The sequence below is a fragment of the Ceratotherium simum genome, unplaced genomic scaffold (genome assembly GCF_057802395.1).
Source record: "Ceratotherium simum simum isolate JZ-2026a unplaced genomic scaffold, ASM5780239v1 HiC_scaffold_43, whole genome shotgun sequence".
Taxonomy (NCBI): Eukaryota; Metazoa; Chordata; class Mammalia; order Perissodactyla; family Rhinocerotidae; genus Ceratotherium; species Ceratotherium simum.
The window spans coordinates 2,409,383-2,433,606 of NW_028261259.1; the positions used below are offsets into that span (position 1 = coordinate 2,409,383).

Below are 24,224 nucleotides of genomic sequence, written 5' to 3' on the forward strand. Positions count from 1 at the left end.
CAGCGAGGAAAGTGCTCAGGCCAGGAGGCATGGGTGCTTGTAGGAGGACACTGTGGGCATGTACTGGGGTGGTGAGGGCCCCAGGGATATGGGCCTGGCCCTGTCATACTTGCTACAGGAAAGAACAGTAGGGGAAGGGGGTGAAGGAGTTGGGTTCTTACTTAAAGTTGTCTGTATAAGCCTCAGTTTCTTATCCTTGCTAGCCCACAGTGCTTCCTTCACCAACAGTCCCCTTGAATCACTGCTCAGTTATACACAGTGCACAAGAATCTCCCTAATGTGGGGCTCTGAGTGGTTGCCCAGGTTTCTAATACCAAGCCATTGTGCCTTCATGGGGATGGTGACCCCTCAGCTCTGCCATCCTCAAAGATGTGACTTCATTTGACCCAGAGCGATGACAAGTCGAAAGGTAGTCTCTCTGTGTTCAGCTGGACCTCTTTTATCTTAATAGCTTTTAATTCATGTGTGTTTCTATTCAGAAAACAATTAGAAATTAAACTGAATACACAAACAGTTTCTCAAGTCCTGGCCCTAAAACTAGATCTGCAGGCCTGTTTTCAGGAGAGGGTAGTAACTGCTCTTCTCTCCAGGCTCGCTAGACCATGAGCTCCCGTGGGGCAGGGCCCAGGGCCCCTTCCCCTGCTACACCTGGTGAGTGAGAATGGCCCGCTGACTTCAAAGAGGGAGAGGAGACAGCTGTTCTCTTTGAGCCAGGTGTGCATGCCTCCCATTTCACATGGAGTTAGAGGGCAAATGAAGTTTGAACTCTCCACATCCTGCTTCCTTTTAGGGGTGCCTTCCAGGTGGGTAGTGGGGAATGTGGCTCAGATTTACAGCTAACACTTACATTGGTCTTACTGTGTTTCAGGTACTAAGGTCTTTATATATGTGTGTATATAAATATTTATAAATATACACACAAACATAAACATATACACACTCTCATTGCAACAACCTTCCAAAGTAAGAACTATTTTTGTACCCATTTTACAGATTAAGAAACAGAGGCCAAAGAAGTTAGGTAACTTGTTCCCAGGTCACACAACTGGTCGGTAGAAGAGCAAATCTCAGCAGACTGGTTCAGAGCCTTAATTAATAAATATATCTACTCACTTTTCAGTTACTGGAAGAAAGATTTCACTTAGGAAAATGATGAGAGGGAGCCTTTCTTTAAGGGATTTAGCTTCTCTCGTAGTCAAGAAAGAAAATAACAATAAAGTCTTACCTTTTGTGGAAATGTTTGGCTCCCCAACTATCGTTCCTTTCGCCTTCTCTGTGGTGAAATTATGGGACAAGTGTGTTAGGTGTCAAGGCTCTTACAAGTGAGAAAGCTGCGTTCATACATATAGGTGCACATCTTACAGTGGAGTGATGGGGAAGAGAGGAAAAGTGAACGAGAATGGGAAAAGGAAACATAAGTCGATTTTGCATGAGGCAGATAAATTTTGTGAGTAACAGTTTCTTTTCTCCTTTTGATAGTACAAGGGATTACAGAAGCCTCCACAGGAGAACAAATATTGATTTCTTGTTCTTTAGAAGACTTTCCAAACTTTGTGTACTTATGTTCTATGAAATACTGTATTAGTAGAAAAGGACAGCCTGCTTCATATAGTCTGAAAAAAAAGTTAGTGCCTAGAACTTTTTTTGGAAAGGAATCTAGCAATAACCATCACAGTTAATAGCCATATATACTTTATCCCAGCAATCCAACTTTTGGTAATCTATGCTCTAGGAATAGAAGCTCTAGTTAATTTAATAATGTTAATATAGTGAAAAAAAATTAAATATATGAGGAAGGAATGGACAGGTGGTTAATCCATTTTAGGAAAAAGGAGCCTGCCTGTGGATGAGATTGCTTTTTTAATTGTGGTAGAGTATGAGTTGCTTTTATCTTTACTCAGGTCTCTCAGAATTAGAAAATGGAGTTGGTGTTCTGTCTCTCTGTGGTAATTCTTCAGTGAACAGGGAACTCTAAGAGACATATCCTGAGTCACCCTATTTGGGAATTTTCGAGCAGATACAGGGCATATTAAATTGTATTATAAAAGAATGAGCTGTTGCCTTGATATTCTCAGACACTTGTTAAGCTTCTGTTCTTTACTTGAAACCAAGACTTAACTTGTATTGTTTTGATGAAGGCAGTTGCTTTGGCCTAGAGGTATTGAGGAAAATGTTGAACAAAAAATGTTCCATCATTTTTTGAAAATCACCTACTGGTACAATTTAGGAATGCTGAATTTCTCCTGAAGCTTCTGTCTGCTTTTCTACTCTTCCCATTTACCCTACAGGGACTTGGTTTTATTTATCAGGTACAAGTTCCATTTAGAGTCTATTTAGTAGATCTGGTTTTGTACTGGTTGTATTTAGTAAGAAATTAGACATAGACTTCAGATTCATTATTAGGGATTTTTATTTATTTTTTCAAAAAAGCTATGGTTCAGTAACACAATTTGAGTTTAAATGATTCAGTTTTGAGAATTGTAGCATAAGAAATGGGCACTGGAGTGCTTGTGTCTGGGTTTGAATCCTGTGACAGAGAGCAAATTGTTCAACCTTGCTAAATCTTGTAAGAGTGGGGATAATAATAATGGTTGTTTTGAAGATTAAAAAAGGTAATAGATATCTGCTTGACATCTGGTAAGTGCTTGACAAATGTTCACTGATCTTGTCACCACCACTCTTACCACTGTCACCATCATCACCATCTTTGTTCGCCACTAGGTTAGCCATACTTTGGTCCTGGCTTCTTGCCGCTGATCTAGGATAGTGGAGAGGCCAGCTATGGGGATAGAGAGGCTAGCTATGAATTAAAGAAATGGGAGGTAAAGCCGCCTGGTGGTAACAACTCGTAATATATTGATTTTATAGTGATTTATCCTACAAAATAACTTAGAATACACCCTTTGAAGCCTAAATTTAATGGATCCATTTTAAAATTTAGATAGTTCCAATGACTATTGGATTTAATGGCCAGAGACATCTCTTTGCGGCCTCAGTTGAAAAAATTTGGTTGTGTCTGTAATCTATCACAGTGGCAAAAAGGAAAGAACAGTTAAAAATCACATTGGTGTGGTGTCTTAGTTGGCTCAGGCTGCTATAACAAAATACTACAAACTGGGTGGCTTAAACAACAGAAATGTATTTTCTCCCTCTTCTGGAGGCTGGAAGTCCAAGAGCACGGTGCCAGCAGGGTTGGTTTCTGGTGAGGCCTCTCTCCTTGTGTTGCATGTGGCCACCCTCCTCTGTGTCCTCATATGGCCTCTCCTCTGTGCCTGTGCGTGGAGAGAGAGCGATCTCTGCTGTCTCTTCCTCTTCTAAGGACACCAGTCCTATCAGATTAGGGCTCCACCCTTATGACCTCATTTAACCTTAATGACCTCCCTAAAGGCCCTGTCACATTGGGGATTGGAGCTTCAACATAAGAATTTGGGGCCAGCACAATTCAGTTTATAACACATGGTAAAGTAAAATAATTCCTTCAGGATTGTTATATGTAAGTTTTTATTAAGGGATATTTTTGAAATCTTCTTAATGTAATTTAAGGACTTGTTTATGTGGAAACTAAAAAGTGATAATTATACTGTGTGAAAAGCTGAAAATTTAGTCTGACAGCTCTGTTTCCATTCTACATTCACCTTGATGCTTCCCAATTCCCTTGTCTGGGGAAAAAATATATTAAGAAAAAATTAAAATTTCCTCAGCATATTGTAAAACGAAGTATAACAAATATTTTTTCAAAGTACAGTAGTGGTCAAGATCCTCTTGCTTTGAAAATTCCGGTTAGTAATTATTAACCGAGACATCATTACAATAATTCTAAACTTGCTGATATCTCCTTATGTATGTCCCCTCTTTTCCTCCAGCAAAGAGGAATGCCTGATTGAAGAAGTTACCCTCTGTTCCTTAATAAGTATTTTCAGTTGTGTTTGTTTGCTTTGCTATCACGTTCCCCAACTCTCAATATTTTTTAAGAAATTGCAGATGGGTAACTGTGACAGGAAAAGGAAGAACTGAACTAAAATCTTTGATTATAGATTTACCTCAAGCACTCAACTACAGAAAGTAATAGGAAGGCGTAAAAAAGTTGATCATTATGTCAGATCCTTAAATTCTGATACACGATCCTTCTTTCGGCAATAACATCTGTCTCTCAAAAACCTGTCAATTCCTAATATTATTCTAGTGTCAACAATAATGTGAAACGCGACATTCTCTCTTCAGCTTCCCTGGTTCAGAAACTGCTTTGAGAAGACACATAATTATGTTCAGAATTTTAAGATTCAAGACCACCCTATTTCCTGTTGCTAAGCAAACAAACTGACAGACTATTTTAAAAAAGAAGAGAGACACCTGTCTTTGTGCCTGTTCTCGGCAAGTGGGAAATCTGCCAACCTGCAAAAGCCCAGCTTGTATTTTACTAGAGCCAATATTTTACTTTGCGAATGTTGAGCCCGTTCAAATGTAGCATTACCTTATGGTGAGCAGGAGTTAATTTTTGCAGATTTCTTGTACATTTTTTGTTATAAAAGTTTAAAGTATTGCTGGTGGGAATGTAAAATGGTACAGCCACTTTGGAAAACAGTTTGGCAGTTTCTCAGAATGTTCAACATAGTTACCATATGACCCAGCAACTCCACACCTAGGTACATACTCAAGAGAGGTAAAAACATATGCACACAAAATCTTATGTGCAAATTTCAAAGCAGCAGTATTCATAACAGCCAAAAAGTGGAAACAACTCAAATGTCCATCATCTGACAAATGGATAAACAAAATGTGGTATATCCATGCAATGGAATATTATTTGGCCGTTAAACGGAAGTACTTATAACTGCTACAGCGTGGATAAACCTTGAAAACGTTATGCTGAGTGAAAGAAGCCAGTCAGGGGCTGGCCCAGTGGTGTAGCGCGTAAGTACACGCGCTCTGCTTTGGCAGCGCCGGGTTCGCAGGTTTGGATCCCAGGCACAGACCTACGCACTGCTCATCAAGCCATGCTATGGTGGCATCCCATATACAAAACAGAGGAAGATGGGGACAGATGTTAACTCAGGGCTAATCTTCCTCAGCAAAAAGAGGAAGATTGGCAACAGATGTTAGCTCAGGGCCGATCTTCCTCACCAAAGAAAAAGAAAAAAGCCACTCAAAAAAGACCACCTATTACACCTATTGTATAATTCCATTGATATGAAATGTCCAGAAGAGGCAAATCTTTAGAGACAGAAGGTGAGTGGTTGCTAGGGCTGGAGGTTGGGGAGGATGGGGAGTGATTGCTAAAGGGTATGGAGTTTCTTTCTGGAATGATGAAAATGTTCTAAAATTGATTGTGGTGATAGTGGCACAGCTTTGTGAATAAACTAAAAAACTGCTGAACTATATACTTTATAGTATGAATTGTATGATCTGTGAATTATGTCTCAATAAAACTGTTTTTAACAGTTTAAATTAAGTTAAATTTGTTAAATTGGGGAAAAAAAAGCCAAGAAGACAATGTTCATTTTCCTGGCATAATCCTGTACAAACAGATTTTGGGTAATTTCTTTTTCCTGTGTTTAGATTGATCTTTACATAGGTATAAGCATACTGAATATATAATTTTTTTTTCATTTACCGTATTTAAGCATTTCCCTTGATGTGACACAGTCTTCATTTGCCTCATTTTTATGACTTCCTAATCTTGCCTATTTTGTTGTCGTATAGGTCGCTTCCAACTTTTCTTGATTATAAGTAATGCTGCAAATGAACTTGTTTGTCCACGTAGCTTTTTTTCTGTTAGGTTTATTTCCTTACAATGTTTCCATGTAGAATTATAGACTCAAAGGCAACAAGGATATTTAGGACCCTTAATGTCTGACTCTTTTCCAAGAGGATTCTGCCTGTTTATTCTGCTACCAAGAATGCAAGAGCTTCTATTTTCCCTATCATTCATCAGTACTGGGGGTTATAATTTTTAAGTGAACTTTTCATTCTAGAATAATTTCAGGTTTGCAGAAAAGCTGCAAAGATAATGTCAAGATTTCCCTTGAATCCCTTGCTCAGTGTCCGCCATTGTTAACCTCTTACATTATAGTGCCACACTTGTCAAACCTAGGAAACCCACATAGGTACATCACTATCGACTAAACTCCAGACTTTATTCAGATTTCACCAGTTTTCTATTAATGCCTCTTTGCTGCTCCAGGACCCAGTCCAGGATTGAGTGTTATAGTTTTAATTTTAAAAAATTTAATGTAATGGGTATAAAATGATATTACATTGTTGTCAGTCTTGTTTTTTGTTTTTTTAAGCCAAGTTTTTAAGGGAATATTTCTAACTATTTTGTTTGATAGGAGAAAGATTGGAAGTTAATTTCCCTCCCAATAAACTTAGTTTATCGGGGCTAGCCCAGTGGCACAAGCAGTTAAGTGTGCGCGCTCTGCTGCAGTGGCCTGGGGTTCGCTGGTTCGGACCCCGGGCGCACACCGACCCACCGCTTGTCAAGCCATGCTGTGGTGGTGTCCCATATAAAGTGGAGGAGGATGGGCATGGACGTTAGCCCAGGGCCAGTCTTCCTCAGCAAAAAGAGGAGGATTGGCAGATGTTAACTCAGGGCCCATCTTCCTCACAAAAGAAAAAAAAAAAACTTACTTTATGAAAGTATTATTCCTGTCACTTGAAAACTAGAAACACACTTCTGTGGTCTTCCTGCCAAAAATGCATAACCAGAATGTAACCATGAGGAAACATCAGTCAAACACATATTGAGAGACAGTCTACAAAGTAGCCAGCCTATATTCTTAAAAAGATGTCAAGGTCAAGAATGACAAAGACAGACTGAGGAGCTGTTCCAGATTAAAAGAAATTTAAGAGACATGACCCTAGATTGGATCCTGAACCTGGAAAAAAGTTGGCTACAAAGGAGATTATTGGGCCAATTGACAAAATCTGAATGTGGACTGTGGAATGAAAAATAAGATTGTATCAATGTAAAATTTCCTGATTTTAATCATTGAACTCTGCTCATGAAAGAGAATGTCCCTGTGGACATTTGGAAATACATACTGAACTGTTTAGGGAGAGAGAGGGAAGATGTCTGTAACTTACCTTCAAATGGTTCAGGAAAAAATAGTATGCATATATATAAACATACTCACATGCATGTATGTAGAGGGAGAGAGAATGATAAAACAAATGGGGCAAAACATAAACAATTGTTAAATCCAGCTAAAGAGTACTAGGGAAGTTTCTTGTATGATTCTTGCAACTTTTCTGTAAGTTTGAAGTTATATCAAAATAAAAAGTTACCCCTCTCCCCCTCCAAAAAAGTAGAACTTTTTTCCCTATTGAGTCTCCTAAATAATTTTCTATTTATTCCTATTGGGTCTCAGGAGATCCTCAAATACAAGTTGCCTCCTTTGATCCTTATGGGGGAATAATGCAGCAGACTGATTTTTATGCATAATTAAGGGTAATCTTTTTATAACTCCTGATTTATTACATGCCACTAAAATATAACGTTCTCATTAATTAGTGTATTACTAGAGTTTGTTGAGGACCCAGAGTTCCATATTCTAAAAAGTCTGGAATTCTTGGCAAAATGGCACTTAATAACTACTTGCTATCACAGAGAATTGTAACTTCTCCTGTTTTTAGGAAGTACCCACTGTTAACAGTGCTTTTTTTGAATTGGTCATTGTTTTCAGTTCCTGTGGTTACGGAAGCGTTTACTGTAAGTTAAATCATGGTTTTGTGCTACTTTTGTTGATCGCACCGGTTACCGTTTAGACTCTTGTTGTTTCTCTCCAGTTCTTGGCTCTCTGCATTCTTTGTCCAGTGGAAATGGGCCTGGAGTCTTCTGCCTCTCTTAGTGGGTCAGAGGAGTTTGAGAACTCCTGGTTGCAAGGAGTAACTCAAGGCACTTCCTTTGGCCCTCCCAGGTGGCTTTCTCACCTCTGAGACAGGCCTACACCTTTGCTTTATGTCTTGGCCTTTAACAGACCAACAAAGAGGGAGGGACTGCTGGGTACTTCCTGAGCTGGGTTAGTAATTTCTCTGGTATTGGTTCATCAGCACTCCCTAAATGGGTCCTGAAAGTGGAGTATCCAAGGCCTTCCAGGCTCACGAGTCTGGTCGCTGATGTGCCTCAGGTCTTCACTGAGTGGCCGCTGTTGTGTGCCTGCTCTGCGTCCTCACATGCAGCCAGCGGAGGCTCAAGCACAGCAGCACGTCGCTGGAGCCGTCTTCATAAAGAACTGTTTGAGAACAGGAAGAGTGAAAGCAGTTGTTACATTAGGGTACTGGTCATAGGTGATTTCTGCCTGTTTTAAAATTTGTCTGTTATTATATCAGCTTTTCAGTTACAAAAGGAATAGAAGACACATCGTATCACAAATACTGTTCATACTGATAAATCAGAATGTTGATTAATATAATTTTGCTAATTAAACCATATGGTATAATGGAAAACGCTTAGGAATGACGTAATGGCCTCTTTGGATGGTGAAATTGCAATATCCTATAAGGCAATCTTGACCCAACAATTTTATTTCTAGGAAGCTGTCCCACTCATATTGTCACATTTGCAGATAGACAGACACTCAAGGATATTGTTGCAGCATGGTTTGCAGTGGTAGGTGGTGGGAAACAAACCAAGGTCCATCAAAATGAGACTGGTTAAATAAATTATGGTGCATCTATAGAACAGGATAATATGCAGCTGTTAAAATTGCAATATAGTCTCTTTGCCAGTCCAACAAGTAAGAAACTTAGAAGTCACCACTCCATCCTAACAAGTAAAAACACAAACAAACCAAAAAATCAGCAACTCTTCTTCAGTCTGTCAGAGAAGTGAGATCATAGAGCAGTCCACTACTCCTAAAATTGGAGGGACCGCCAGGTGCATAGAGAAATCACAACTTACCGGAACAGAGCTGAAACCCCTACAATAACCAGTGCTGAGGGAGAGAAACCGCAACTGTAACTGACAAATTGCTGGAGGCTCAGTGTAAATAGGTTCAAGAGATTAAAAACTCCAGGGGGACTAGTCATAGGGAGACTCCTCTTTTGTGAGTTTACAGGTCCTCACAGTGAACATCGGAGAAAAATTCCCTCATAATTCAGGTAGAGGAATGGGGAAAGGAACCATTTTTGAAATGCACTAGAGCATTCTGTTCTTAGCAGTATCTGCCCTCAGGAGAAGCTATTTAACCAGAGCCTAACTGATCTAGGGGAAGGGAAATACCCAACTCCAGAAGGCCCTAGGCTTCTATGTGGAGAAAAGGAAATAACCAATTCCAGCCCCTTCTAGCCTTGAACCTAAAATTGCTCTAAAAAGATGATGTCTTAAAAATCAATTGACTTAGATGCATGGATTTATTTCTGGACTCTCAGTTCTGTTTCATTCATCTGTATGTCTGTCCTTATACCAGTACAGACTAGAATTACTCTAGTTTTGTAGTAAGTTTTGAAATTGGGAAGTGTGAGTCCTCCAACTTTGTACTTCTTTGGAAGATTTTTTTGGTTATTCTAGGTCCCTTGTATTTCCACATGAATTTTAGTATCAGCTTGTCAATTTCTGCAAAAATGCCAGCTGGGATTTTGATAGAGATAGCTTTGAATCTGTAGATCAGTTTAGGAGTATTGTTGTCGTATCAATATTAAGTCTTACATTGCTTGTACACAGAATGTGTTTCCATTTGTTTAGGTCTTCTTTAATTTCTTTCTTCAGTGTTTTATAGTTTTCAGTGTATTTGTCTTGCACTTCTTTGTTAAATTTATTCTGTTGTATTTTATTCTTTTTGATGCTATTGTAAATGGAATTGTTTTCTGATGTCAATTTCAGGTTGTTTATTGCTAATGTATAGAAGTACGTTATTTCTATTTATATGTTGATCTTGTATCCTACAACCTTGCAGAACTTGTTTATTGGCTCTGTTTGTTCCTTGTGGAGTCCTTTATATAAGATCACGTTGTCTTCAAATAGAGATAGATTTACAGTGATGCGTCACTTAACGATGGGGATATGTTTTGAGGAATGCATTGTTAGGCAAGTTCACTGTTGTGCGAACGTCAGAGAGTGTACTTACACAAATCTAGGTGGTATAGCCTACTACACACCTAGGCTATATGGTACTAGTCTTTTTGAACTACCGTCATATGTGCAGTCCGTCATCGACTGAAACATCATTACTCAGCACGTGACTACTTTTCCTTTGCAGTTTAGATGCCTTTCGTTTCTTTTTCTTGTCATACTTCCTGGCTAGAATCTGCAGTACAGTGTTAAATAGAAGTGATGAGAGCAGACATTCTTGTGTTAATCTGAATCATAGGGAGAGAGCTTTCAATCTTTCACCGTTGACTATGATGTTAGCTGTGGGTTTTTCTTAGATGCATTTTATCAAGTTGAGGGAGTTCCCTTCTATTCCTAGTTTGTTGAGTGTTTTTTCTTATCATGAACACGTTGGATTTTGTCAAATGCTTTTTCTGTGTCTATGGAGATAATTATTCAGAGGGATTGTCTTTTATTCTATTAATATGGTATATTACATTACTTGATTGTCATATGTTGAACCGACTTTGCATTGCTAGGATAAATCCTCCTTGATCATGGTGTATAATCCCTTTTATGTGTTGCTGAATTTGGTTTGCTAGTATTTTATTGAAAATTTTTACATCTATATTCATAAGAAATATTGGTCTGTAATTTTCTTTTCTTGTGACATCTTTGTCTAGTTTCAGTGTTAGGGACTGGCCTCATAGAATGAGTTGAGAAGTATTTCTTCCTCACCTGTTTTTGGAAGAGTTGATGAAGGATTAGTGTTAATTATTCTTTAAATGTCTGGTAGAATTCACCAGTGAAGCCTTTGGTCCTGGACTTTTCTTTAGGGGAAGTTTTTTGATTACTAATTCAATTGCTTAACTTGTTATAAGCCTATTTAGATTTTCTATTTCTTCTTGAGTAGGTTTTGTTAGTGTGTGTCCATCTAAGAGTTTGTCCAATTCATCTAGGTTATCTAATTTGTTGCCATACAATTATTTTTAGTATGCCTTTATAATCTTTTTTATATCTGTAAGGTAGGTAACATAGTACCCATTTTCATTTCTGATTTACTTAGTAATTTAAATCTTCTATTTTTTTTTTTTTTTGTCAGTCTAGCTAAAGGTATCTCAATTTGTTGATCTTTTCAAAGAATCAACTTTTGGTTTTGTTGATTTTCTGTATTGCTTTTCTCTTCTCTAATTCATTTATTTCTGCTCTAATCTTTATAATTTTCTTCCTTCTGCTTGCTTTGGATTTAATTTGCTCTTCTTTTTCTAATTTCTTAACATGGAAGTTTAGGTTACTGATTTGAGTTCTTTCTTCTTTTTTGATATAGACACATACAACTATGAATTTCCCTAGTCTAAGCACTGCTTCTGATAGGTTTTGGTATGTTGTGTTTTCCTTTTCATTCATCTCAAACTATCTTCTAATTTCCCTTGTGATTTTTTCTTTGACCCATTAGTTATTTAAGAGTGTGTTTTTAAATTCCCACATATTTTTGAATTTGCCAAATTTCCTTCCTTTATTGATTTCTAATTTCATTCTATTGTCAGCAGAGTTCATACTTTCAATCCCTTTAAATTTATTTTGACTTCACTTATGGCCTAACATATAGAATGTTCCATGTGCAGTTGAGAAGAATATGTATTCTGCTGTTGGGTGGGTTGAGTCTTCTGTATATGTCTATTGGGTCTTATTGGTTTATAGTTGTTCAAGACCTCTGTTTCCTTATTGATCTTCTATCCAGTTGTTCTATCCATTATTGAATGTGGGGTATTGAAGTCTCCAACTACTATTGTTGAATTGTCTATTTCTCCTTTTAATTCTCTCAGTTTTCGCTTCAGGTATTTTAGGGCTTTCATTTCTTTGGGTATATACCTATGAGTGGAATTGCTACATCATATGGTAATTCCATGTTGACCTTTTTGAGGAACTGCCACACTGTTTTCACAATCTCTGCCTTGTAATTGGGGCATTTAGAACATTTACGTTGAATGTGATTATTGATATGGTTAGATTTAAATCTGTCATCTTACTGTTTGTTTTCTGTCTCATCTGTTTTTTGTTTCCGTTCTCCATTTCTTCTTCTTTTGGTTTAAGTATTTTTTATGATCTCGTTTTATCTCTTTTTTTAGCCCTTTAACAATTAATTCATTCAACCATCAATTTCTTCACTTTGTGTCCTTGGCTCATACAGTCCTCCATTCGTTAGCTTTCTGATCTTGGGAAAATGACTTAAACTCTCCTAAACTCGAAAGAACTGGAGCTTCTTGCATTACACCACACTGCTCCCTACCATCTCTATCCTCTGGTCATTTCTGTATGAGAGCTGAAATAAGGCAGAGTGTCACCTTGTTTGACCTCAACTGGAACGTGTGTGTTGATAGACTGAAATTTTTCACTGCTCTGCTCATGTTTGCGAATGACCATGAGAATGCTGCAAATACTGATTTGGGATTCCAAAAAATTTTAGTGAGTAGGTGAATTCACAAATATGGAACTTGTAAATAATGAAGATCAGCTATATATGTACCACATAGGGTGGTTGTGTGGGTTAAATCAATTAATACAAGTTCAGTTCTTCAAACAATGCCTTAACACAGACTCATTTGATGTTTCAGAAATTTATTTGGTAAGTTAGTTTTTAGTAGTTTGTATGTCCAGGTATAAGTGAGGATATTTTTATGTCTAATTTTTGGTGACATTGCATAGTGTAGAATTGTGCTCTTTTCATGTGGTGAAATCCAGGTTTCCTACCCTGCTTTTTTCCTGTCACTCGTCTACTTCATTTAGTCCTTTTTTTTTTTTTTTTTTTTGCAAACATGCAGGCATGGTGTTAAGGGCAGGAAGGATTAATAATGAACAAAAGCGATGTTGCTCCCTGACCCTACATTCTGCTTTCTTCACTATGATTTTTTCTTTTGGAGCTGGCTACTACATTTTTTAGGCAGCTTTATTGAGATATGATTCACATACCATACAGTTCACCCATTTAAAGTTTATAATTCAGTGGTTTTTTTATATATTCACAGATGTGTGTAACCATCACCACAGTAAATTTTAGAATATTTTCATCACCTCAAAAAGAAGCCTGAACCCTTCAGCTACCATCCCTTTATCCCCTGACCCTGTTTACCCCATCCCTAAGCAACCACTAAGCTACTTTTTGTCTCTATAGATTTCCCTATTCTGACTTTCCTATGAATAGAATCATATAGTATATGGTTTTTTTTTTGGCTGGCTTCTTTCACTTAGCATTATATTTTCAAGGTACATTTATGTTGTAGCATATGTCAGTATCTCATTCTTCTTTATGACCAAATAATGTTTCATTGTGTGGATATACCACATGTTGTTTATCTGTTTGTGTGTCAATGGACGTTTGGGTTGTTTCCACCTTTTGACTATTATGAGTGATGCTGTTACATTCATGTACAAGTTTCTGTGTGGACATGTTTCCATTTGTTGGATATATACCTAGGAGTAGAATTGCTGGGTTACATGGTAGCTCTATGTTTAATTATTTGAGAAACTGCCAGACTATTTTCCAAAGTGGCTGCAACATTTTACATTCCTGTAGCAGTGTTTGAGGGTTCCAGTTTCTCCACATTCTCACTAACACTTGTTATCTAACTTGTTAATTTTAGCCATTCTAGTGGGTATGAAGTGGTATCTTATTGTGGTTTTGATTTGCGTTTCCCTTACGACTAATGATACTGAGCATCTTTTCATGTGCTTATTGGCCATTTGTATATCTTCTTTGGAGAAATATCTGTTCAGATTCTTTGCCTATTTTTAAATTGGGTTGTCTTTTTATTACTGAATTGTAAGAAGTTTTTTTGGGGGGAGGAGGTGGGGAAGATCAGCCCTGAGCTAACTTCTGTTGCCAATCCTTCTCTTCTTGCTGAGGAAGATTGGCCCTGGGCTAACATCCGTGCCCGTCTTCCTCTACTTTATACGGACGCAGCCACAGCATGACTTGATACGCGGTACTTTGGTCTGTGCCTGGGATCAGAACCCATGAACCCTGGGCCGCCAAAGTGGAGCGCGCGAACTTAGCCACTACACCACCGGGCTGGCCCCAAGAGCTTTTTAATATGTGTTCCGAAGACAAGGTCCTTATTAGATATATGATTTGCAGATATTTTTTCCCATTCTAGATTGTCTTTCCACCTTCTTGATAGTGTCTTTTGAAGCATAAAAGTTCTTAATTTTGATGATGAAGTTTAACTTATTTATTCATTTATTTAGTTGCTTCTGCTTTTGGTGTCAGATCTAAGAGTCCATTGCCAAATACAAGGTCATGAAGATTTATGCCTGTGTGTTCTTCTAAGTGTTTTATAGTTTTAGGTCTTCAATTTAAGTGTATGATTCCATTTTGAGTAAACTTTTGCTTATGGGATAAGGTTAGGGTCTAACTTCATTCTTTTGCATATAGCTATTCAATTGTCACAGCACCATTGGCACCCTTGTGAAAAATCAGTTGACCATAGGTGTATAGGTTTATTTCTGGTCTTTCAGTTCTGTTCCATTGATCTGTATGTTTGTCCTTGTAGCAGTACCACAGTGTCTTGACAACTGTTGCTTTGTAGTAACTTCTGCAATTGGGAAGTATGAGTCTTACACTTATTTATTCTTCTTTTTCAGAATTGTTTTGTTAGTTGTAGCTTGTTGCCTTAGAATTCCGTATGAATTTAGAATCAACTTCAGAGTATAAGTTTTGCATTTCTTTGGTTAATTTATTCCTGGTTTTGGATACTATTGTGAATGGAATTGTTTTCTTAATTTTACTTTTGGGTTTTTCAATGCAAATGTATAGAAATTCAGTTGGGTTTTGTATATTGATCTTGTATCCTGCAACCTTGCTGAACTCATTTATTACTTCTAATAGTTTTTTGGTAGACTCCTTAGGATTTTCTATATACAGGATCACTTCATGCAAATAGAGATAGTTTTACCTCCTCCTTTCCGATATAGATGCCTTTTATTTCTTTTTCTTGCCTAATTGCCCTGGTTAGAACCTCCGCTACAATTTAGAATAGAAATGGCAAGAGTGGAAATCTTTGTCTTGTTCCTAATCTTAAAGGGAAACCATCCAGTATGTCACCATTAAGTATGATGTTAACTGGAGATTTTTTGTAGATGCCCTTTATATTGAGGAACTTCCCTTCTGTTCCTAGTTTATTGAGTTTTTTTTTTAAATCATGAAAGCGTGTTGGATTTTGTCAAATGCTTTTTCCTACATCTGCTGAGATGGTCTTGTGATTTTTTGTTTTCCATTCTATTTGTATGATGTATTACATTAATTATTTTTGGATGTTAAACCAACTTTGCATCCCTAGGATAAATCCCACTTGGTCATGGTGTATAATTCTTTTTATATATTGCTAGATTCAGTTTGCTAGTATTTTGTTGAGGACTTTTACATCCATGTTCGTAAGAGATATTAGTCTGTAGTTTTGTTTTCTTTCTTTCTTTCTTTTTTTTTTTTTTGGTGAGGAAGATTAGCCCTGAGCTAACATCCGTTGCCAATCTTCCTCTCCTTGCGGAGGAAGATTGGCCCTGGGGTAACATCCGTGCCCATCTTCCTCTATTTATTTTTTTTCATATGGGACACCGCCATAGCATGGCTTGACAAGCGGTACATCAGTCCATACCCGGGATCCAAACCTGTGAACCCTGGGCCGCCACAGTGGAGCGTGCAAACTTAATCTCTACGCCACCAGGCTGGCCCCTGTAGTTTTGCTTTCTTGTGACATTTTTGTCTGACTTTGGTATCGGGGTAATATTAGTCCCATAAAATGTGTTGGAAAGCGTTTCTTCCTCTTCTTTTTTTTTTTTTTTTTGGAAGAATTGGTGTTAATTCTTCCTTGAGTGTTTGGTAGATTTCAGCGGTGAAACCATTTAGGCCTGGGCTTTTCTTTGTGCATAGTTTGTGGATTACTGATTCAATCTCTTCACTTATTATAGGTTTATTCAGATTATCTTGAGTCATTTTTGTAGTTTGTGTTTTTCTAGTAATTTGTGTATTTCATCTAAGTTATCTAATTTGTGTACTATTATTCATAGTATTTGTTTATAATCCTTCTTGTTTCTGTAAGGTTGGTAATCTTGTCCTCTCTTTTTCTTTCTTTTCCTCCAGTTTTGTCTCTTTTTTTTATTGATGTTTTAATAGTTTTTAACATTGTGAAATTTTGGGTTGTACGTTTTTGTTGGTCCATCACCATATATATGTCTCCCTTCACCCCTTGTGCCCACCCCCCACCCCCATTGCCCCTGGTAACCACAATACAGTTTTCTCTGTCCATGTGTTGGTTTATATTCCACATATGAGTGAGATCATACAGTGTTTGTCTTTCTCTTTCTGGCTTACTTCATTTAACATAATACCCTCCAGGCCCATCCATGTTGTTGCAAATGGGACGATGTTGTCTTTTTTTATGGCTGAGTAGTATTCCATTGTATATATATACCACATTTTCTTGATCCAGTCATCAGTCGAGGGACACTTAGGTTGCTTCCACTTCTTGGCTATGGTGAATAATGCTGCAATGAACATAGGGGTGCATAAGGCCCTTGGGATTGTTGATTTCAGGTTCGTTGGATAGATTCCCAGTAGTGGGATAGCTGGATCATAGGGCATCTCTATTTTTAATTCTTTGAGGAATCTCCATACCGTTTTCCATAGAGGCTGCACCAGTTTGCATTCCCACCAGCTGTGTATGAGGGTTCCTGTTTCTCCACATCCTCTCCAGTGTTTGTTGTTTTTTGGCTTGGTGATTATAGCCATTCTAACGGGCGTGAGGTGATATCTTAGTGTTGTTTTCTCTCTTTTGTTTTTGATTCAAGTAATTTGAATCTTCTCTCTTTTTCTTGGTCAGACTGGACAGAGGTTTGTCAATTGTGTTGATCTCTTCAAAGAACCAGCGTTTTCTGATTTCCCTTTAGATTTCTTCTTCGACTCATTGGTTATTCATGAGTGTGTTGTTTAATTCCCACATATTTATGAATTTGCCAAATTTATTCCTACTATTGATTTCTAATTTTATTTTATTATGGTTGGAGAACATACTTTGTATTATTTTTATGCTTTTAAATTTATTGGGGTTTGTTCTATGGCCCAACATTTGATCTGTTCTGGAGAATGTTCCCTATGTACTTGAGAATGTATATTCTGTTGTTGGATGGAGTGCTCTGTAGAAGTCTGTTAGATCTGGTTGGTTTGTAGTGTTGTTCAAGTCGTCTATTTCCGTGTTGATCTTCTGTCTAATTGTTCTATACATTATTGAAAGTGGGGTATTGAAGTCTCCAACTATTGTTGAATTGTCTGTTTTCATTTCCATTAAAAGTTTCATGTATTTCAATGCTCCGTTAATAGATGCATATATGTTTTTAATTGTTATGTCTTGAACTATTGACCGTTTCATCATTATAAAATGTCACTCTCTCTGGTATTCTTGTTTTAAAGTCTGTGTTGTCTGATGTTAGTGCAGCCACTCCAGCTTTCTTGTGGTTGCTGTTTGCATGATATTTTTCCCCATCCATTTACTTTCAGTGTTTTTGTCTCTGTGACTCTCGTGTGTCTCCTGTAGACAACATATAGTTGGATCATGTTTTTTTTAAATCCAATCTAACAATCTTTCCCTTTTGATTGTTCAATCTATTCACATTTAATGTTACTGATAGAGTTGGATTTACATCTGCCATTTTAGTTTTTGTTTTCTATATGTATTTTCTAATGTAGCATTTTAATTTCATTAGTGATCTTTTAGTTTTTTTTTTTTTTGAATTTTTTTAAGTAATTGCTCTAGGGTTTACTATATACGTCTTATCAGCTTTAGATTTGTACTAGCTTAATTTCGGTAATATGTAGAACCTTTACTGCTATGTAGCTTGATTCCCATTTTCCCTTTTTTTTTGGTATTGTTGTTATATGTATTATATCTGTTAATGTTACAAACTCAACATTGCATTGTTATAATTATCATTTTACCATCTGCAGTCATTTCCTTAGCTCATTGCAACTTTGCTTCCATCCACCTCCTTTTGGGCTGTTACTAGGAAATATATTACACTTATATTAAATTGTGCGTTTTAAGCCATGATACGTTGTGTGATATTATTTTATACAATTGGTTTTTAAATCAGTTAAGAATAGAAAGGATAAAAAATATGTATAATTACCTTTACTGGGGTCACTTGTTTTCAGCCTGAAGAACTTTCTTTAGTATTTCTTGTAAATCAGGTCTACTAGCAATGAATTCTCTCAATTTTTGTTTATCTGGCAAAGTCTTTATTTTTTCTTCATTTTTGAACAGTACCTTTCCTGAATATAGAATTCTTAGTTAACAGTTTTTTCCTTCAGCACTTTATATGTGCTATCCCACTGCCTTCTGGCCTCCATTGTTTTGTCCCAAACTAGCGTGGGACAAAAGGAGAATTTACTGGCTCATAGAATTAAAGAATAGGTTTACCAACCAAACTGCAGGAAGAGGGATTTAGCTGTACTCAAAAACCACCGGAACCAGGGACTTAAATCTGCTTCTCTCATTGCGGACTGGCAGCAAGTCCCATTCTCTTTCAGCTTTCAGCTATCTGGGAGGGACTGCCTTGCCTTCCTATGGTTCTCAGTTCAAAAATGCTGGGCAAGGACTCTCAATGGCCCAATTTGCCCAGCTGTTCAATCACCTACCTTGTGTGTGGTCTTACAAGAACACAGCACCTCCTAGGGGAACCAAATACTTGATGAGGAGGGCCTGTTTCCAGAAGAAATGAGGGACTTCACAATAGACACAGTACTCCGGAATAGTTCTGGCTGTCCTTAAGTAAAACATGGGCTAACCATTTCTCTTAATTTCCACACCAGCAGTTTAAACAGTTTAAAGAAGTTTAAAGTGGCATCAGACCACAGAGGAAGGGGCAGTAAATATTTGCACACCAGGTAGCACGGAGAAATACTTTCATAAAGGCCTCTTGAGGTGAGCCTTGAGGACTGAGCGTGATTTGTCAAGCCAAGAGGGGATTCCATGGAGAAACACTTCCAAGCTTGAACAAATGGACATAAATCTCTCTTCTTCCAGATCTCTTTGTATATGCTTAAAAAAAGGATTTGAAGCCATCAGAAAATAAAGGCTAAAAGCATCCTGTTAGTGTAAGGACAGAGCATTAAATGATCTTGACTTGGACTGAAACACAGCAGTATGAATAAGCAAGTAACTTAACCCCTTTACAGCTCGGCTTTCTCATCTGTTACATGAAGATGATAATATGTAACACTCTCAGAAGGTTCACGTGACAATTAAATGAGATAATCCCTTAGCCAAAGCTTTAGTACGTGGTAAGCGCTCAAATAAATGCTGGAGAGTGATATCAGCAATTATTTTATACTCATAAATGTAGCTGGAAGGTTGAATTAGATGCTAAATGCCGGCTAGATCCCATTTTATAACTAAAGGGAGTTACACAAACCAGCCATCATTCGTGTAAAATACCTAAAAATATTCCTTTTCATAGTCCAAGTACGTACTGTGGCACAAAACCGGGAGAAACCAGGACATAGAAATAATGAGTGTGTTTAGATGCTTTGATTCTACTCTGAATTGAGATGGGTGAGAAAAAGGAGGTGATCAAACCGGCAAGGAAGACCTACCTCCCCGGGCGCCTGCGGAGCACGGGGATCCCGCCCCAGTGGAACCCGAGGGCTGGGGGAGCAAGACGCCGGCGCAGCCCGGGATTCCCCGCGACTCACATGAGGTCGACCTCGGGCTTCAGGGCTGGCACCACTGAAAGCTGATGCCGCAAGCGAGGCCAGCCGCAGAAGCCCGAATCCGACAACCAGCCCGGCCCGGAGCCTCCTTCCCGGCTTCCCCTGCGGCGGCGGCGGCGCCCGTGACATCACTTCCCGTCGACGGCGCGCACGTGGGAGGAAGTCCCGGTGCCGCGGCTGCCGCTGCCGCCTGTGTCTTGTGGTTACGTTCGTCCCGGGCCGCGCCGCTGCTGTGGGAGGCCCCGCTTTCTTTCGCTGGCTCAGCCGCAGGTCCCCGTCCATCCTTGTCAACTGCGTGGAAGAGAAGGTGAGGAGGTGCCTGTCGGCAAGCCCGGAGCCCCAGCGCGTCTCGGCCACGGCCCTCGGGACCCGCCGCCTGTCCCCGGGGTGCCGTGCCGGGGCCCGCGCTGCTCTGTCGGCCCCGCGGGCGGCCGCAGCCCGACACGCGGTTGGTCGCCGACACTCGTTTTCGGGGCCCTGGGAGAGCAGCCTCGGCGGGGCGAGGGCCGAGCGGGGTCTGAGCTCGCTGGAGGGCTGCTCCTCCCCTGCCCGCTTTTTCCGGCCCGGAAGGCCCCGCCCACGGCCTTGTTTCCTCTCGGCACAGCGCGTTTCGGGTTTCAGAACAGGCTCGAAGGTGTTGGGCTGCACACGCCTGGTCCGCTGAGTTAGCTGGGTAGCAGGGGCGCACCTGTTGATCCCAGCCTCTCACAACCTTGTCAAGTAACCCCCCGCGGCGAGCTTTTTGTTGTTTACTGCCCGTGCTTGAAAGGTTTTCTCCTGGTGTGAAAGGACTTTTGTTGCTGTTTTAGAGCCTGCGGTGAAAGCAGCATCTTAGAAACGTCTAGGACGAGATAGAAGTCTCCTAAGTGCCCCCTTCTCTAGGTGCCCCGACTGCTGGACAGAATGCTTGTTGAAATTTTCAGAATTCCTGGATGCACTTAAATACTTTGTTGTTTGTTTGTTAATGTATATGTCGACTTCTGGCCATTACTGAGTTTTCTCTTTATCGTTGCCGTGATCCCGTCCGAGTTCGATTTTGTGCTTAGAATTTCTGGATTGGGAAGGTTCAGCGGCGCTTCATGCCCCTCGCCCCTTCGTTTTTGAAGGAAGTGCCCGTCAGTCACAGTGAACTGCATTCTTTTGCTGAGGTTGGTGAGATCTTGATTTTTACTTAGCTCCTATCCAGGAGGAACCGAAAGCCTTGTTTTGACGGCAGTTTCAGTATTCCTTGTGTTTTCCCCAAAGAGAAACTGTTAAAGTGAATGCTGGTTTCCTTTGTTTTTAAAACTTCCATCAAACTTGACTTGCATCTCATCCCATTTCTACTCTGTAGAGATAACCATTTTTAACTGTTTTGGTTCTGTCTCTAGATATCATGATTATGCCTGATTTATTGGTTTTGGACCTATCTATTGAATTCTAGCTGTGATAGAAGAGGATTGCGTCACTTATGCGGCATCCCCTGCCCCGTTCCTAACAGTAAATCACTGTCTTTATTTCTTCTCTTGGTGAGCTTTATAACTTTGAGTGATGTGTCTTTTTTATTACATCTTCTATTTAAAGGGTCCCTTGACTTCTCACTGTCTAAGGTTAGGTATTAGCTTTCCTACCTCTGCTGCTCTCACTCTTCACCCCAAGCTTGCCAGCTGTCCTTTTGCCTTGTTGGCATCCCACATTAAACTGTCAGGGCTTTGGCTGTATATGGGATTGTTTTAAGAGCTGAAAAATCAAATAGTATTGTAAATTCTTGTCACTTTCCAGATTCAAGTTATGCTGTGATACTGTTTCTTTTCTTGTGCTACTTTTGTCTTTTTCTTGGTGTTCTCTTTCTGTTTTCCTCTTTATACGGTTCCACATCCAAACTCGCTGTTTTATTAGGTATTCTATCAAGTCCTCTTTCTTCTTGGAGACTCCTTCTTGAGGTCTTTATTTCTGTTGCTGTCACACCTGGTTCTTTAGGCTTGCTGGAAAGCTGCTTCCTGAGATTTTTAAAAATTCCTTTCTTCAGTTGAGGGTACTATTTTCTGATCATCTGGTAAATCCAAGAAATATTGAAAAGTTCTTTGAAATGAATTGGTTTTAGGGTTCAGAGTGGCTCTCCTTTTAGCTGCCCTTTGATTGAGGATCTCTTTAATGCAGCAGGAGACACGTTGGCTTGTGTTTGGCAAGGCTCTTGAGGAGTGAGTTCCTTTGGTGAGCATCAAAATCTTCTCTTGAAGAAAGAAACTCTAAGTTTACGTAATTAATGTGTTGACTATATCTACAGTAACTCCTGAGAGGAAAGTATGTTCAGTTTTCTTATTGGGAATGCCTGGAGCTCTTTTCTCAAAGTTAGGACCTCCCCATGCATCCTTCCTCCTGCTATACTTTCTAGGTAGTGGGAGTAGAAATTCTCATGTAGCTATACGCAACATCCGTTGAAGAGCTACAATATGCCTAGTGGTGTGCTAGGCCTTAGGGCTGAGGTTAGCAAGCCAGTGTACAGTTTTTGTAAATAAAGTTTTACTGAAACACAGCCATACCCATTCATGTCTGTATTCTTTATGGTTGCTTTCACTCTACAAAGGCAGATATGAGTTGTTGCAACTAAGATTATATGGCCAACAAGTCTAAAATACTAACTATCTGGCTTCCTGGGAAGCATAAAGAAAGTGGGTCTGGATTCTCCTGAGTGTGGTGTCTATTTGGTGCAGGAGAGAGGAAAATGTGGACTTTGGAGTGTAGAGGTTAGTTGGATAGGCAGAGAGCCTCCTGCCTTCATAGAATTTGTTTTGTTATGTTTGGGGGTCATCAGGTTATCTTTTTCAATAGACCCCCCAAAAATTGACCTCCTGCTTTCCTTACCAGTTATCCCATTCACTGCTTCTGATTGAACCCCTCTTTCCTGATTCATAGCACGGAGGTATGGAACACTGTCTGATAGCTTCTTCCCTATTCTGCCCTTAAATCTCTTTTGATTTCCTTTTTTCCCAATTATAAATCCAAACTGAAGCTCAATCTCATTCCTTTCCCTCTCTCTCAAAGATAACCACTGTCCTGAAATTGGTGTTTATCATTCCTTTGCTTTTCTAATTTTGCTTTCATTGCATATGTATTCATCCCTGAACAATACCTAATATTGTTTTGTCTGTTTGATAACTTTGGATAAGTGGTATACTGTATGTATGCTTCTGCAGCTTGCTTTTTTGTCTTAGCAATATATTTGTGACCATCCAGCTCTATTTCTTTGAATCTTACTTCTATTTGATATTCTACTATATGGACATATCACAGTTTATTAATGCATTCTTTGGGCTCTTTTTTTTCCTAATTAAGTTGACCATTTATTTATCTATTTTTAATAGCTTTATTGAGATATAATTTATATACCATAAAGTTCACCCATTTAAAGTGTACAATTCAGTGGTTTTTAGTATATATACAGAGTTGTACAACAATCACTATTATCTAATTTTAGGACATTTACATCACTCCCAAAAGAAATGTTGTATCCACTTGTGGTTACTTCCTATCTCCCTTCCCCTTCCTCTACCCTCAGATTAAAGCTAATCTATTTCTGTCTCTATAGGTTTGTTTATTCTAGATCATATAAATGGAATCTTTTGTGGTCTTTCATGACTGGCTTTCACTTAGAATGTTTTTGAGGTTCATCCATGATATAGCATGTACATAGTGGGCTTTTAAATTGTTCACAGTTTTTTGCTGTTACAAATGATGCTTTGCATGTGTTGGGGAACTATTATTTTTTAAGTGACTTTTACTATTAGTAACAGTAAAAACCTATCTCATATTCTTATCATCTGCTGAAGCTCTGGGAGAAAAAGACAAAGGTAATGTTTCTCACAAAAGTATAATTGAGTGCCTCCAGGAGTGAGTAAGGCACAGTCCTTACCTTTTGAAGAATGCACAGTGTAGCTGGGCTAGAATGACAAATTAATTATAAAACCATGGAAGTGCTACAAGTGAATAAGCAAAATTCTGTGGAAATGCAGAAGGAAGAGCAGTTAATTTCTTAGGAGATGAGTACAAAGCGTTATAAAATGAACGACATTTGATCTGAGTCTGACCCTGGAAAATTACTAAGATTTCAGGAAGTGGGTGTTGATAGAGAGGAAGCAGTGTGCAAAGACATTGAGAGATGAGAGCGTTTTCCAGGAACTTAGACGAGATGGGGTGGACCTGAACAATATTGTGGTTCGACAGGAGACTAGGATGGGTCCAGGCTCATTGGTTTACACCCGCTATGGGAATCATTGGGAGAATCAGACAAGATTAAAATGCAGCCACATTTGTATTTTAGAAAAAAAAAACTCTGGCAGCATAGAGGGTAGGCTGGAGACAGGAGAGTCTAGAGGTGGGCAGTCCATATGAAAACTGTTCCAGTCTTGTAGGTGAGAGCTGATGCCCTGATGTGGTTAGTGTTTTGCATGTTAAATT

At 38.9% G+C, this 24,224-nt stretch overlaps 1 protein-coding gene and 1 long non-coding RNA gene across 18 annotated transcripts in view; one reads left to right on the forward strand and one right to left on the reverse strand.

Annotated features, from left to right (window-relative positions):
- The window catches only part of LOC147911376 (5'-3' exoribonuclease 2-like), an 85,967-nt gene that overhangs the window by 30,558 nt on the left and 31,185 nt on the right, over positions 1-24,224 (forward strand). The window lies entirely within an intron of this gene.
- Positions 512-21,176, reverse strand: LOC147911377 (uncharacterized). 3 transcript variants are annotated; one of them, XR_015551060.1, is made up of 3 exons: positions 18,206-21,176; positions 8,102-8,231; positions 512-1,273 (listed from the first exon to the last, which is right to left on the reverse strand). It is a non-coding gene; the product is annotated as an uncharacterized LOC147911377 (long non-coding RNA). The 3 variants fall into 3 exon arrangements; XR_015551061.1 differs by lacking the exon at positions 512-1,273 and adding an exon at positions 2,393-3,272; XR_015551059.1 differs by lacking the exon at positions 512-1,273 and having other exon boundaries at positions 2,393-8,231.